Genomic DNA, 13,071 nt, shown 5'->3' on the forward strand with positions numbered 1-13,071 from the left:
ACAATAAGAACTCACATTCTCCTAACACCATATTACAAAACATAAAATAAAATAATTCCAAGTCTTCTCCATAGATCTATGAACGTGAACTTCATGAGAGCTCTTGGGAATGTGACTCTCTTTCTTCTCTGGTCTGACACGGCCCCATGGCCAGGCATATGGATGAAACAACACGAAAGGGCATCTGGAAGCAGCCTACTGAGGAGCCAGCCAAATGCATTACAGGATGCCTGTTTGCCAGACAGAGCCGTCCTTTATTTACCTTGAATGTTTCAAGTGGCCTTACCGACAGAATGAAAAAGAATTAAGAAACTCCAAGAAGATTATGTCCAGATCGGAAAAATATGCAAACATGAAGACCCAAAAATCTTCCATCTTCCAGCATTCAGCTAGAAGAGTAGCCAGAAGGCACTTCTTTTAAGCAAGAAGATGGCAATGCTTCTACCGCCCCATCTGATGTCTCCTAGTGCTGAGATGGGAAAAGCCAGAGAGCACAGAGGCTTATACTTATCAGGCACCATTGGCTCATGCCTCTAAACCTAGATACTCACTCAGGAGGCTAAGATCTGAGGATCATGGTTTGAAGCCAGCCCAGGCAGCCCATGAGACTCTTATCCCCAATTAACTACCAGAAAACCAGAAGTAGTACTGTGGCTTAAAGTGGTAGAGCACTAGCCTTGGGAAAAATGGGCTCAGGGACAGTGCCCAGGCCTAGAATTCAAGCTCACAACCTACTAAAAGAAAAAAAATACTTAAGGCCAGATCCATCAGGTCCTACTCACTCACAGAAGGTTCATTCTTAACTAGTCTCTAAAAAAGCCTTGGCTTATAGGTGGGGAAACCAAGGCACTAAGTAGGGAGTGACCAGGACAAAGTTGACCAAAAAAAAAAGTATGCCTTTCCCTCCTTTGGGCTCTTGCTGTTCCAAGCCTACGAGAATCAGCTGAGAACTGCAAGGCTATCTGAAGCACAAATTTGCCATCTTCATTTTCTCCTCCACACTTATCTCACTCACTTCGCCCATATTTCTTCCCTGTATTTCCTGGTAACAGGCTTTAAGATTGCCAGCTAACAGGTCAAAATCTGAATGTTACTATGTGATAGTCCCTAAAGTCCCACAGCCCCTTGATTCCACTCTGGTCACCACAGCCTTGGGTCTGAACGGTCTCTCCCTTCACATAGGATTGGCATATACTCAATAAATATTTGATAAATAAATGAATGAGTGAATGAATGAATGAGAGGATTCAGGCAATACTATGCCACCTTTCCATAGGAGAGGAGAAGCAAGTAAAATTACTTCACTCCTGATCTAATCAAGGCAGGTAGTACCACTTAGAATTAGAAATTTATAATGTGAATCACCTTATTTTCCTCATCCCATTGACTAAACAGATACTTATTTGTTTATAACCCATTGTTTAAGCCTTTAACTCTTCAGCTGTGATCAAAGACCTAGGAAAACAGAAAGCCCTACCAACCCCTCCCCCAGTTCCCTGTTCTGGAGGAGCACTGGGATGCAGCATGCGGCTGGGAAAAGCTGGCACGGAGGTCTTTTCTGGGGCAGGAAGAGCTACCTACCACTGGGACTTGCAGGTAACCACTACCAAGCTCTCAAAGCCCAGTTCAGAGCAGAGGAAAAAGACTGCCAGCCAAATGCATTGTCGTCTCTCCATACAAATGTCACTGGCTACCCAGCATCAGCTGCCTCTTGTCCCTTAGGGGCCAGCTGTTAGGGAGGGGGTTGTTAAGAGGGAGGTATAGGCCCAGGGGAGTGAATGTTTCACTGAAGAGACCAGCTGGGCCCCAGCTGTGAGATGCAGGGAACCAGGAGGACTGGGGTCAAGGAAAGGAAGGTACTCCTGGCCAACGGGTCAGGCAGCTGGTGGGCCAAGGGAATCAGGAGGACTCACCCTGTCCTTCCAGCTGCCACCAGCTGCTGATCTCAGTGAGAAAGCCAAGAGCTGGGGATCAGGTGGTTAGGGATGAACAGACAAGTACAGAACAAGGAGGTGGGGAAAACGGGAGGACATGGGTGTGGGAAATGTCAGGGCTTGCAGTCCTCACATCTTACAAACAGGACACTGAGGCCCAGACCTGGTCCCAGCCACCCAGCTGTGAGACCTAGATCTCAAACCAAGAGCTAGACTTTAGCTCCTTGGTGCCTCCAGTGTTCCTTCTGCTATAAGTAATCTAAAAGACACACCAGGCCACCCCCACTCCTCAAAACCTTTCTGCAGGCCCCACAGTTCCTGGGACAAAGAGAGACGCTGGTTGGTCTGAGCCATGGCCACCTCTCTAGCCCCATAGCTCACATTCATACCACGAGTCAGCCAGAGTGGTCAGCCTCGTTCCTTCAAAGTACACTACCCTTCAGCTTCTCTGGGCCTTTGCACATACTGGCTGCACATACTAGTCAGCCTTCCAGACCCACTAGCTTCTGATTCCCTCCTGAATGGTTACCTCCCTCTTCCCCCACCCCCACCCCCAAAGGTCTCTGGGAGGCCAACTAAGCACACTCAGTATCTGTTTTACCACATCATGAGCTCTCTAAATGTGAGAGCCAGGTCCTTGTTGTCTTTCTGTCTCTTCCCACTCCCAACATCCTGTAGTGAGGAAAATCCCATTAATGTTTTGAAGAATCAATTACCAAATTAAGAAGCGAATAAACCCCAGGCTACTTTGATCGTGCCTTACTCCTCACACAACTACTCAACCTACAGATGGGCCAGTTCATGCAGGATGTTCTACAGCCCTTGATCTCCTTCCTGCTCTCCCTGCCAGCCCATGGCGTAGGGTGGTGGGTGGGGTCTCTGGCCAAAGCTGAGCCCTGTGAGGTGGTAACTATACAGGGAAAGAACAACTGAGATCCTGAGAATCCAAATAATACGTCCAGTTGATGTGGACACTGGTCACTGAACAGTGATAGCAAATCAGCCAGGCTGGTGGCTGAGCGCATTTATCCATAAAATGAGCCATAGACATATGACCAGAGCTATCTAGTAAGTGGCAATTAGCAACCCTGAGATAGTAGAGTTGTGTTCCCTACCCCTCACACACATACACCTCCAGGACATTAGGTACCCATACCAGAAGGGGAGCAAAGCCCATAATCCACAGGAGCACTGAGTCTCCAGCAGACTCTCGAGAGCGTTAAATGATGTGATTTTATAGGCCATTTGGCTTTCAAATTGTTTTCTCTACACAAAATACAAACAGGATGTTACACCTGGTTTACATCCCCGAGTACTGCCTGCTGATGGGGAGGGAAAGTGCCCCCACACAGCAGGACCACAGCCAGGCATGGACCTGGGCTTGTAAATGACACCTGGAACAATCACAAAGTGGATAATCACACCCAGGTGCCCAAGGACTGGCGGGGCATGGAAAGTAATTTACAAGGAAGGTCAACTTAGCTCCCTGTCATTTGCCTGGGGTAACAGTCCTCAGCCACCCCCAAGAACATTTTGGGGGGCTCTGGCTACTAGGGAAGTGTTTTGAATAATGGCACACAGAGACAAACACAGACAGGGAAAGGTGCCGGGAGCCACATACCAGAGCTGCTTCACAGAGCCACAAATGGCTCTCAGAGGGCACCATAGCTGCAAGGTTCCATGCCAGGAACAGGACAAATAGGCAGGCCTTGGGCAGAGGGCAAGGGGGCAGGTCACAGGACCGGGGTGGGGCACAGGCGGTCAGGGATTTCTAAGACCCAAACGGGGAAACGGTCAGGAAAGGGGCTGAAAATTGTATATGCTCCATTTTGGTTTATCTCCCTTGCAATTTATCTAGTATTTCCTGAAAGGTCACTAGGTGGTGATTTCAATATTGTAAAATTTGTAGAGATGCTCGAAAAAAGAAATGTACAAATTTCACAGGTTTATGCTGGCTTAAAGGTAAAATTTTTTTTATTAAAAGTGTCTATTCTGAGTGAGCTCTGGATAGGATTTGGCAACTGATTGGTTAGAGATCCAAAGGGCTTTCTACTATTAAAAGATTCACTGTTGGTTTTGGCAGGGGGCGAGGGAAGGGAATGGTAAAAAGAAATAGAAATCAAAGACATTTGCAAAAGTATGGTTGGTAGAACAGAGGGGAAAGTGGCATGTGAGATCACAAGGAGCTTTGTCACCTTACTGTTCCCCCAAGCAGCGAGCTGGGGGAGGTTCCAGACACTGATTAAAAGCAGAGAACCAAGCTCCCACCTCCTGAAACCTTGCAGGTCCCTTTCCCCTTTCCTCTTACTGCTCCTCATTAACTAAATCCAATCTTTGTCATTCAAAAGAAAATAAACCAGGAAATCGCCTGAGGGGAGAGTCCTCATCCTGGATCAAAAAAAAGAACCAGCTTCTACCTTTTCCCTGAGCCCCAGTCTGGCATTCTCTATTTCTCTCCCAGCAGCAGAGCCATTTCCTTCCTGTCAGCCCAGTGATACACAACTTCCTGTCAGGACAGCAGAGAAATCTAAGGAAATGTCTTCCTTCACAGCCTCCCCTCAGGTCTACAGAGCCCTGGCCAGTGCCAAAGAGAAGTGTCTCCAAGAAGCTGTTGCTCCCTCAACACCCCAACCCTACTTCCAGTAGGCCAGGAACCAGCATTTCCATCCCCAAGGCTACCAGGTTAAGACTGCCAGTCACTAAGCCCAATACTTCCCAACTCCATTCTTACCACCCCAACTCAATCAGTCAGGACTTTGGCACCTGTCAGGAAGACTGAGTCTGGCCCTTGGGTGGCGGAGATGTGGTAAAAGAGGGACTTCTGAAGCTGACTGCTAGTGGCTCACACCTGTCATCCTACTTACTCAGGAGGCTGAGATCTGAGGATCATGGTTCGAAGCCAGCCCAGGCAGAAAAGTCTGTGAGACTCTTTTCTCCAATAAACGACTCAGAAAAAGCCAGAAGTGGCACCGTGGCTCAAATGGTAGAGTCCTAGCCTTGTGTAAAAGAAGCTCAGGGACAGAGACCAGGACTGGCAAAAAGAGGGAAAAAAGGGACTTTGGGGATCAGAGCCCAACTACAGATAGCTACTTGAGGGTCAGCACTCAGAACAAACCTATCATAAATAAAATGAACACTCTCCCTCCTCCATCAGACGCCACATGAAATGGAGAGGCAGGGAGAAGAAGAATAATCATCTCTATTTACTAAGTCTCTTCCCCCCAGGATCCTGCATTATGTCCAGCAAACCCAATAACAGTGACTCCTAAACTTTGTTGTGTTCTTTCTATCACCTGGGAAGCTTGCAACCACACCCAGGTTGTACCCTAGACCATGGAATCAGAAGGTCAGAAGCTGGGAGCCAGGCATTAGCATTTTTTTTTGTTTTGTTTTGTTTTGTTTTTGCCGGTCATGGGGCCTGAACTCTGGGCCTGGGCGCTGTCCCTCAGCTCTTCAGCTCAAGGCTAGCGCTCTACCACTGGAGCCACAGCACCACTTCCGGCTTTTTCTGCTTATGTGGTGCTGAGGAATCAAACCCAGGGCCTCATGCATGCAAGGCAAACACTTTACCACTGAGCCACCTTCCCAGCCCCAGGCATTAGCATTTTTAAAACATCTCTTGATGATTCTGAGATGTAGCGAAGTTTAGGAACCCCTGAGGAAGGTGCTATTATCGCCTATTTTATTAAGGAGGAAATTGGTACTCAGGTTAAATCACTTGCCTAAAGCTGCACTGCTTAAGAGCTTTAGAGAAGGGGTCACACCTCTGTAAATCCAACTTGGAGCCCACCTCACTCAGAATTTTCTGGAGAAAGTCTTCCAGATCTACCTACAGGTATTTCTCTCTCCTCTCCACCTGCCACCCATTACTCAGAACCCAGCCAAGCAGTATGCCTGTGAGCAGGAGATAGGATGTGAATGGCAGGGCAAAGGATATGTACAAGTGGCCAGGGCAGCTGTAAGGGTGAAAAGGGCCTGTTGCATGGTAATAGGATCAGCAGGTTCTGCTCTGACCTCATCTGACAGTGCCGTTTGAGGTCTCTCCAAAACAAAGCCCCTGCCTAACCAAAGAGGATGGCCAGGTTTCATGAAAGGAACTCGCTCAAGAGAGAAGATGAGGGTCATGGGGATGGGGCCAGACCTCCTGAACAAAGCAGAAGCCTAGGAATAAGCAAGGGACGGAGATGCCCAGAAGTACTCTGAATCTGAAGCCCCAGGATGGTTTCTTCACTGGCTGGGTGACTTGAAGAAAGTCATGTCCCCTCTCTGGGCATCAGATTCCTCCTCTCTAGGACAATGGGGTGGGACCACAAGGCTGAGGAGGGCCTCCCCGCCCTATTCTCCATGGTACTTATGGAGGCTTTGTCCTAGAAAGAGAGCAGTATGGAAACAACTGTGGCCTTATCCAGAGAGGAAGGGAACAGAGCAGTTCAAGTGGCCAAAATCCCTGGCTCTTGGGGAGTCACTGTACCTGCTGACCACTTAGACCAAGAGAAGGGACCAGCATCCCCCACGGGGCCCTCACCTGCCCGTCCCAGGCATGCATCTCTGAGCTGGACAAGAGTCACAATCTGTGGAGTCCACCTCCCCTTGTGACACCCTAAGTGTGAGCAGAAGCAGGTGGTGAACATCTGGAATTACCCAGATCACCAGAAAACTTCTCCTTCCAGGGCAATTCCTGGCCTGCCACTTCTACTCCCAAGGCCCAGACCAAATCTGGCTTCCACTTTGGCTTGTTTCCATCCCCTCCCCTGTTTCTAGCACAATCTTCTACATCCATTCTCTAGACTCACCCCCCACCCCCAGTCACCAGAGGTCCCGGGGAAGGGTCTGGCCAATTTCTACCCGTGTGAACCAGCTTCAACGCATTTATCTATAAAATGGGACAACAGCATAGTCACTTCATGAAGCTGTTATAAACATTAGAGGAGATGACATAGCACAAGGCCAGGTGCTTATGGTAGGAGCTCAATGAATAAGGGCTTTTTTATCCTGGTGGTACTAAGGCCTGGCATGAGTGCTAGGTGCTTCATCAGTATGTTGGATAGAGCTGGGCCCCATCCTGCTTGCACTTACAGTCTTTACAGTATCTCTGGAACTCCATATGCTTGCTGCTCCTGCCCACACCCCACCAAGGCTGGCTCCTACATCTATCTACCACAAAGACCATCTCCCTGCCCAGAACAAGGGGCAACCCCATCCACAGAGGGGAAGACAATTGCTGGAGAGGAGATGGTGTTCTGTCCCCTCCTACACCTGCCCAGCCTCCATACCTGGTTCTCAGCACCCTTTCTGTTTGAGCCCCTGGGGTCCCAGGCTTCCAGGCAGCACCCACGAACTCAGCCCTCAGGTTCCCCCAGTACAATCTCATCCCTCATCACATTTAAGGACCTAAGATTAATAAGGGGGACTGGAGATATGGCTCAGTGAAAGAGGGCTTGCCTAGCATATTAATACCCTGAGCTAGACCCGCAACACATGGAGGGGGCAAGGATTCAGAGGAACTGACAAGAAAAGCAGGAGGTGGAGACCTCTTATAGACAGAGACTAAAATCCTTCAAAAAGAAAGATGAAGAAGCAAGGGCAGAAATACCCAGGGAGACTCCAGGCAGGTCAGCCTGAAGTTCTCTCCCAGATGCCTTCCTACGTTTGCTTCCCACAGCCGGAGAAAAGCACTGGGCAGTAAGAGTTACAATTCCAGACAGCACTTAACGAAGTCCAACGCCTCAGCAAGATAGATGTGGGAGATATAATGACCCGGGGGACTTCTCAGAGAAAGCTGTCTGTACACAGAGGGTGGCTGTGAGAGTTAATGAAGCCAGTTCTGCACGAGATCTAAGCACAGGGTCGCTTGCACCTGCCTCTGTGGCTGCTCTGCAGGTGAGGGTACCCACAAAGGGAAAAGGGGGCCAGCAGGGAAAGGCCAAGGGCTGGAATCCTCAGAACTGGCAGGCATATGGCGGGGAGGAAGCTTGTCTCACAAGGTAAATGGGGGTCCTCCCATACACATGGATCTGGGCAGGCACTCTCACCCAATCCCTTCCAACTCTCTATCAGCCCCTCCATTATGCAAATCAAGTGACTACATGCAGATTTGCATAATTCATGCATTATTTGTACGTGCTCTTGTCAGGCTTTTAGACTTATAAAGCAATTTTACTACCTTTAATGGAGAATCAGAGACTAGGTTCTTGGGAGAGATATTCTGTCCTTTCTTCATTAAACACAAAAACATTCTTTAAAGCTTCAGTTGGGGAGAGAGTCTGTGACAGAAATGAAGTGACTTCCAGTAGGAAACATAGGCACTTAGTTAACACTTTAGCCAAGAATATATCAAAGGCCTGGGTGCCTGGCACTCTACCAGTCACACATCTCATCCGCCAAGTGTCTTACACACCCAGACCATACTGGTCCCCAATGAAGCAGAGGAAGTACAGACTGTAGATGTTGTTTTTGTGCAGTCACTTTGGCTCCTGGATGATTCAGTAACAACAAAACCCACACTCCAGATTTTTATCTTTAAAAAAAAAAGTCCTTTACAAAGTGTTTTCATTCTCCTACCTTACTGAGAGCCCATAGTAAGTCTCTTAGGTTGGAAGAGTGATGTTTTTACCCTCATAGAGATGAATAATCAGGGGTGCAGAGAAGTAAGTTATTCATCAATGATCAAATCTAGGCTGTCTGAATTCTTTCCACTACATCAAGGGCCAGTCTGTGACACTTCTATCTCTTTGCCAGGACAGGCATCACAAGTCAATCACAGCACTCTTCTCACCCAGCTTAGATAGCACCTCAGAATCCTTCCTATCACAGCCCTTCTGGCAGCTGGTACTAATTGTTCTGAGTTGACACCCAGATAAAACCTGTTTGCTATTCCTGCACTATATCCTGCCAACTCCTCAAGATCTAGCCAATATGGTAACAGTGCCACAAGTTTCTGGGAAGTGCCTATGGGCTAAGCTTAGCCTGGATGCTCAGCCTCAGGAGTCCCAGATAGCCATCCATCAGCTTTTTCACCAGTTCCAATGGGCTCCAAATGGAATTAGACATGCCTGCCTTTGAGAGAGATCCAGAAGATAGAGTCCCATGCCTTGAAGCAACATCAGGTCTCTGCTCTTCTCACTACACAGACCAACTCACAGAACTAACACTGTCTGAATACCCACACCTAATTCTCACCTTCAGGTACAACAGAAGCCAAAAATGTCTGCTTCTATAATGGCCCCAGCCTTGCTGCTCTTCAATGAAGACCTCCAAAAGGTTTCGCTGGAAAAGGAGTCAAATCTGGCCTACCTTCATGCTTGTGTGTGTGCACACATGCGCGTGTATTCTCTCTCTCTCTCTCTCTCTCTCTCTCTCTCTCTCTCTCTCTCTCTCTCTCTCTCACACACACACACACACACACACACACACACACACACACACACACACATACACATACACATACACACACACACACACACACACACACACAGTGCCCTGGGGCCTGAAGCTCAGCCAACCCAGGGACATACCTCCTGTCTGTGCATCACTGAGCCTCCTCCAATATAGGAGCCATTTTTCCACAATTTTTCTACAGGCGCCACTCATACTCTGCAAGGAAACCTGTTTGAACAATAGCAATGCAACCCTCAAAGTGCTCATTGTGGTCCTCACACACAGGCTTGCTACTAAATCCTGCCTTTTCCCAGTCACTACCACACCTCTGAACCTCTGGGCCCAGTGGGCAGCCCTGGCTCTTTTCCTCTCCTAGTGGAGAGACCAATCCCTAACTTGAGGACAGGAAGTGAGCTGCTGGTTTGAGAGGGTAGAGTGCATGGTACCCATCAACGCAGCCAGTGCCCAGCTGGAGGACTCTCCTGGCACCCATGAGTGCTGGCTTCTAGAGAGGGATGGATAGTCCCTTCTCAGCCCACATCGTAGGGGAGAGACAATGCCTTCGCCCTCCTGAGCCAAAGCTGCATCACCCCCATTCCTCTCTCTCCCCTCACTTCACAGTGATGCTTCATCCCTTCTCCCTGGTCTCCTGGGCCCCCAAATCACCATTGTGAATGGGTTTGTTCTCCTAATCATCCAGGGCTTTTTCTGCCTGGGATTGATGAGTAGTTTCCATCCTGGTGTTTACAGCTGCCTTGTCTTTTTACTGGAAGATCATTAGGCAGCCACATTCCAAGGTGGGGGAGCACCTAGCTCCATCAAGGGCGGGGGGGGGGGGGGGGAGGATTTCATCACTGACCTTGTTCAGAAGTTCTGGTACATGGTGTTAATAAAAAGCAGGCTGACTTCCAGTTGGTTTTACTTACCTTTTTTTTCCATGTCTCTAGACAACACACCACCCCTCCTTGTCTATACCCAGGAGCAAACAGCTCCCCCACTCCTCAGGACACCATCACCCTTAGGAAGCTGTAGCCGATTTCCACATGGCCAGATCACATTCCAGGAGATGAAAGAACAAAGGAATATGGGAGAAAAGACAGCTGGAGCAGCGAGAAAGCTGACCTTCAGACACTCACTTCTCTGCACTGGCACCAGTGTGGGCAATCAAGGCATGTGGAAATGGTCCTTTGGGAACTTACTCTATTCAATGAAGGAGCAACGAATGCCTATTAAGTAACCTGCTTGTCACTGGTGCTATGATCCAACAAGACGCTGTGACACAGACATTAGAGGAACTCCTATGGACTACCACCTGCATATATGGACACTCAATAAAGACCCCTGAGTACACAGTCCTCCTGTTAGTAAGAGGCTGGGCCAGGAACTGAGCCAAGTCCACCTAGCCTCTTACTGCCAGTTCTGTGCCCTGGGCCTCCCCACAACGTGCCTCCCACTCCCCACTGCTCAACCTACTCTAAGTTATTCACCCTTCATTTGCAAGTGGCCCCTATGCCTGGCACTGTACTGAGGCCAATACAGCCCTGATCTCCTGGAACCATTCTGGCAAGCCCAATGAGCATCGTCACCATCCCTACTCTACATAAGAGCATGTTGTCCTCAGAGAGCCTGCACGTTTGTCCTGGTCACACAGACAGGGTACAGCCAGGGCCATATCGGATCACTGGTGCCAAATCTAAGCCTCTCTCTTCTCTGCAGCCTGAGCTGGGCCAGGACCCAGGAGTCCCAGGAAGATGTCCAACCAGTCTCTGGGAAACACCAGAACAGAGGGAGGCACTGCGGACCAAGGGAAGTCACCAACAATACAAGCAAGGCCAACAGCTGGGCTGGCCATACTGGCCACGCTGGCTTGCTCTTCAGCCACCACACTGAGGCGGCCTGCAGGGGCTCTACTGTATTGAGGCTGCGGTCAGCAGTAAGGACCAGCATATGAACCATACAGTGGGAAGATACAGGTTTCTGCTGGGTGTCTTCCTGGGACTCTTCTAGCCCCCAAAGCCAGAACACCTAGGACACAACTTGTCATTCCTGCTGTCCTCCATCTCCCTTGAACTCAAGCCAGACCTACCTCTCCCAACCCATCATGTCCAATCCCTTACCACTTCATGCCAATTAAAATTTGTGGCCATTTATTAAAGCCAAGAGTGATAAGCCTGTGCTCTTATTTAAATGGTCTCTCCTAACTACAGCATCCACTCGGCATGGGTACACCCACTTCACACGTGCAGAAACTGAGGTTCAGCGAAACCAAGCAGTTTGCCCATCTGCACAGCCAGACACCACCCAAGCTACTACACGAACCTGTCAGTGACTGGCTCAGCACAATGTGGCTATTCCTCCCATAGCTTTTGAAAACCAGCAGGAAGAGGGTGTACCCATCTTCCTCGGGCCTGGATGGAAGCCAGAGCTGATGGGTTCCAGAAGGAGAGCCCCCAGCCAGGGCACGGATGCCAGCTCGTGCCGGCTGGTATGGGCACTCTGCCACGCCACTCTGGAACCAGCAGGCTGCCTGACTGCTTACTGCTTCCCATCCTCCAAGAAAGGGCTGGATTTTGAGCAGAGAAGAGAGGTGATGAAGCCACAGCAGTCATGTCAACCTCAGAAACAACCAGTTACCCAAGGCCGGAAGCCCAACACACCATCACTCTTCCCCACCTGCACCTCCAAGGGCTCTCCAGTCCCCATGTTTTCCCTTCCCATTGCCCCTAACTGCATCCAAGCCTTCACTTCTCCAGAGCACTGCAAAAACATTGCTCCCAGCTTCCTCCTAGAATCCATCCTTCATGCTAGGGCTTAATGGCACCCCGGCCTTGCTCAGTACCTTCCACTGCTTCCTGTGCCTTTCAACAAATGTGACAGTGAACATCAGTAGCTCATGCCAATAATTCTAGCTTACTCAGGAGACTAAGATCTGTGGATCCCAGTTCGAAATCAGCCCAGGCAGAAAAATCTGTGAGATTTTCATCATCAATTAACCAATAAAAAGCTGGAAGTAAAGGCCTAGCTCAAGGAGAGTGTGAGGCTCTGAGTTCAACCTAGGACTGGCACATACTCCCCAACTTGGTGTGCATAGCCCCCCTCCCCCCTCTCCCCTCCCCCCCCCTCCGTGAACAGGGAGTGCTTGTCCCCTTTCTGGTCCCCTTTTTCACAGCACTTCTGAGGAAAACCTGTCTCTTTCCTCCTTCCCTAAGAACATCCGGCACTCTCCAACTTTGGCTTCAGCCCCCATTGTTCTTTCAGCTCAAATTACTCTCTTTTTTGGCTTCATAAAGTCCTAAAACCCCAGCTCAAGCCCCACTTTCTTTAAGCAGCCTCCAGACATTCATATTCGCAGGCAGGACCTTCATATGATGTACTTCTATAAAGAACTGGATTACCAAGTTATGGCAGCCTGCACATCCTCTCAACCACATACTGGCTGTCTCAGTCTCCCTGAACATGTTCATCACCACAGGCAGCTCTGCAGTGTGGAATGTCCTCAGAGCTCCAACATTTTGGTATAGATCTTTCCCCCAACAATAAATCCTGTCTTTCTTGAGGGCTGGTCTTCAGCACAGCATTTGCTTCTGAAGGTGGCCCTGGTAAACCCTAGCCCACCCACCCTAGCCCTGCCCAAGCTGACAGGCTGCCTGTCTCTCCCCCTGCTGGAAAATCTGCCACTCAACCAGCTCTGTCTCCCACTCACACGCACAGAAATAATAGCCCTGCGTTTTCCTTCGAATTCTATCTTCCCCAAATGGAG

At 49.3% G+C, this 13,071-nt stretch overlaps 1 protein-coding gene across 3 annotated transcripts in view; it reads right to left on the reverse strand.

The window, feature by feature from the left end:
- The window catches only part of Kcnn3 (potassium calcium-activated channel subfamily N member 3), a 204,366-nt gene that overhangs the window by 129,911 nt on the left and 61,384 nt on the right, over positions 1 to 13,071 (reverse strand). The window lies entirely within an intron of this gene.

Source organism: Dipodomys merriami, unplaced genomic scaffold (genome assembly GCF_024711535.1).
Source record: "Dipodomys merriami isolate MVZ:Mamm:240054 unplaced genomic scaffold, mDipMer1.0.p SCAF_92, whole genome shotgun sequence".
Lineage (NCBI taxonomy): Eukaryota > Metazoa > Chordata > Mammalia > Rodentia > Heteromyidae > Dipodomys > Dipodomys merriami.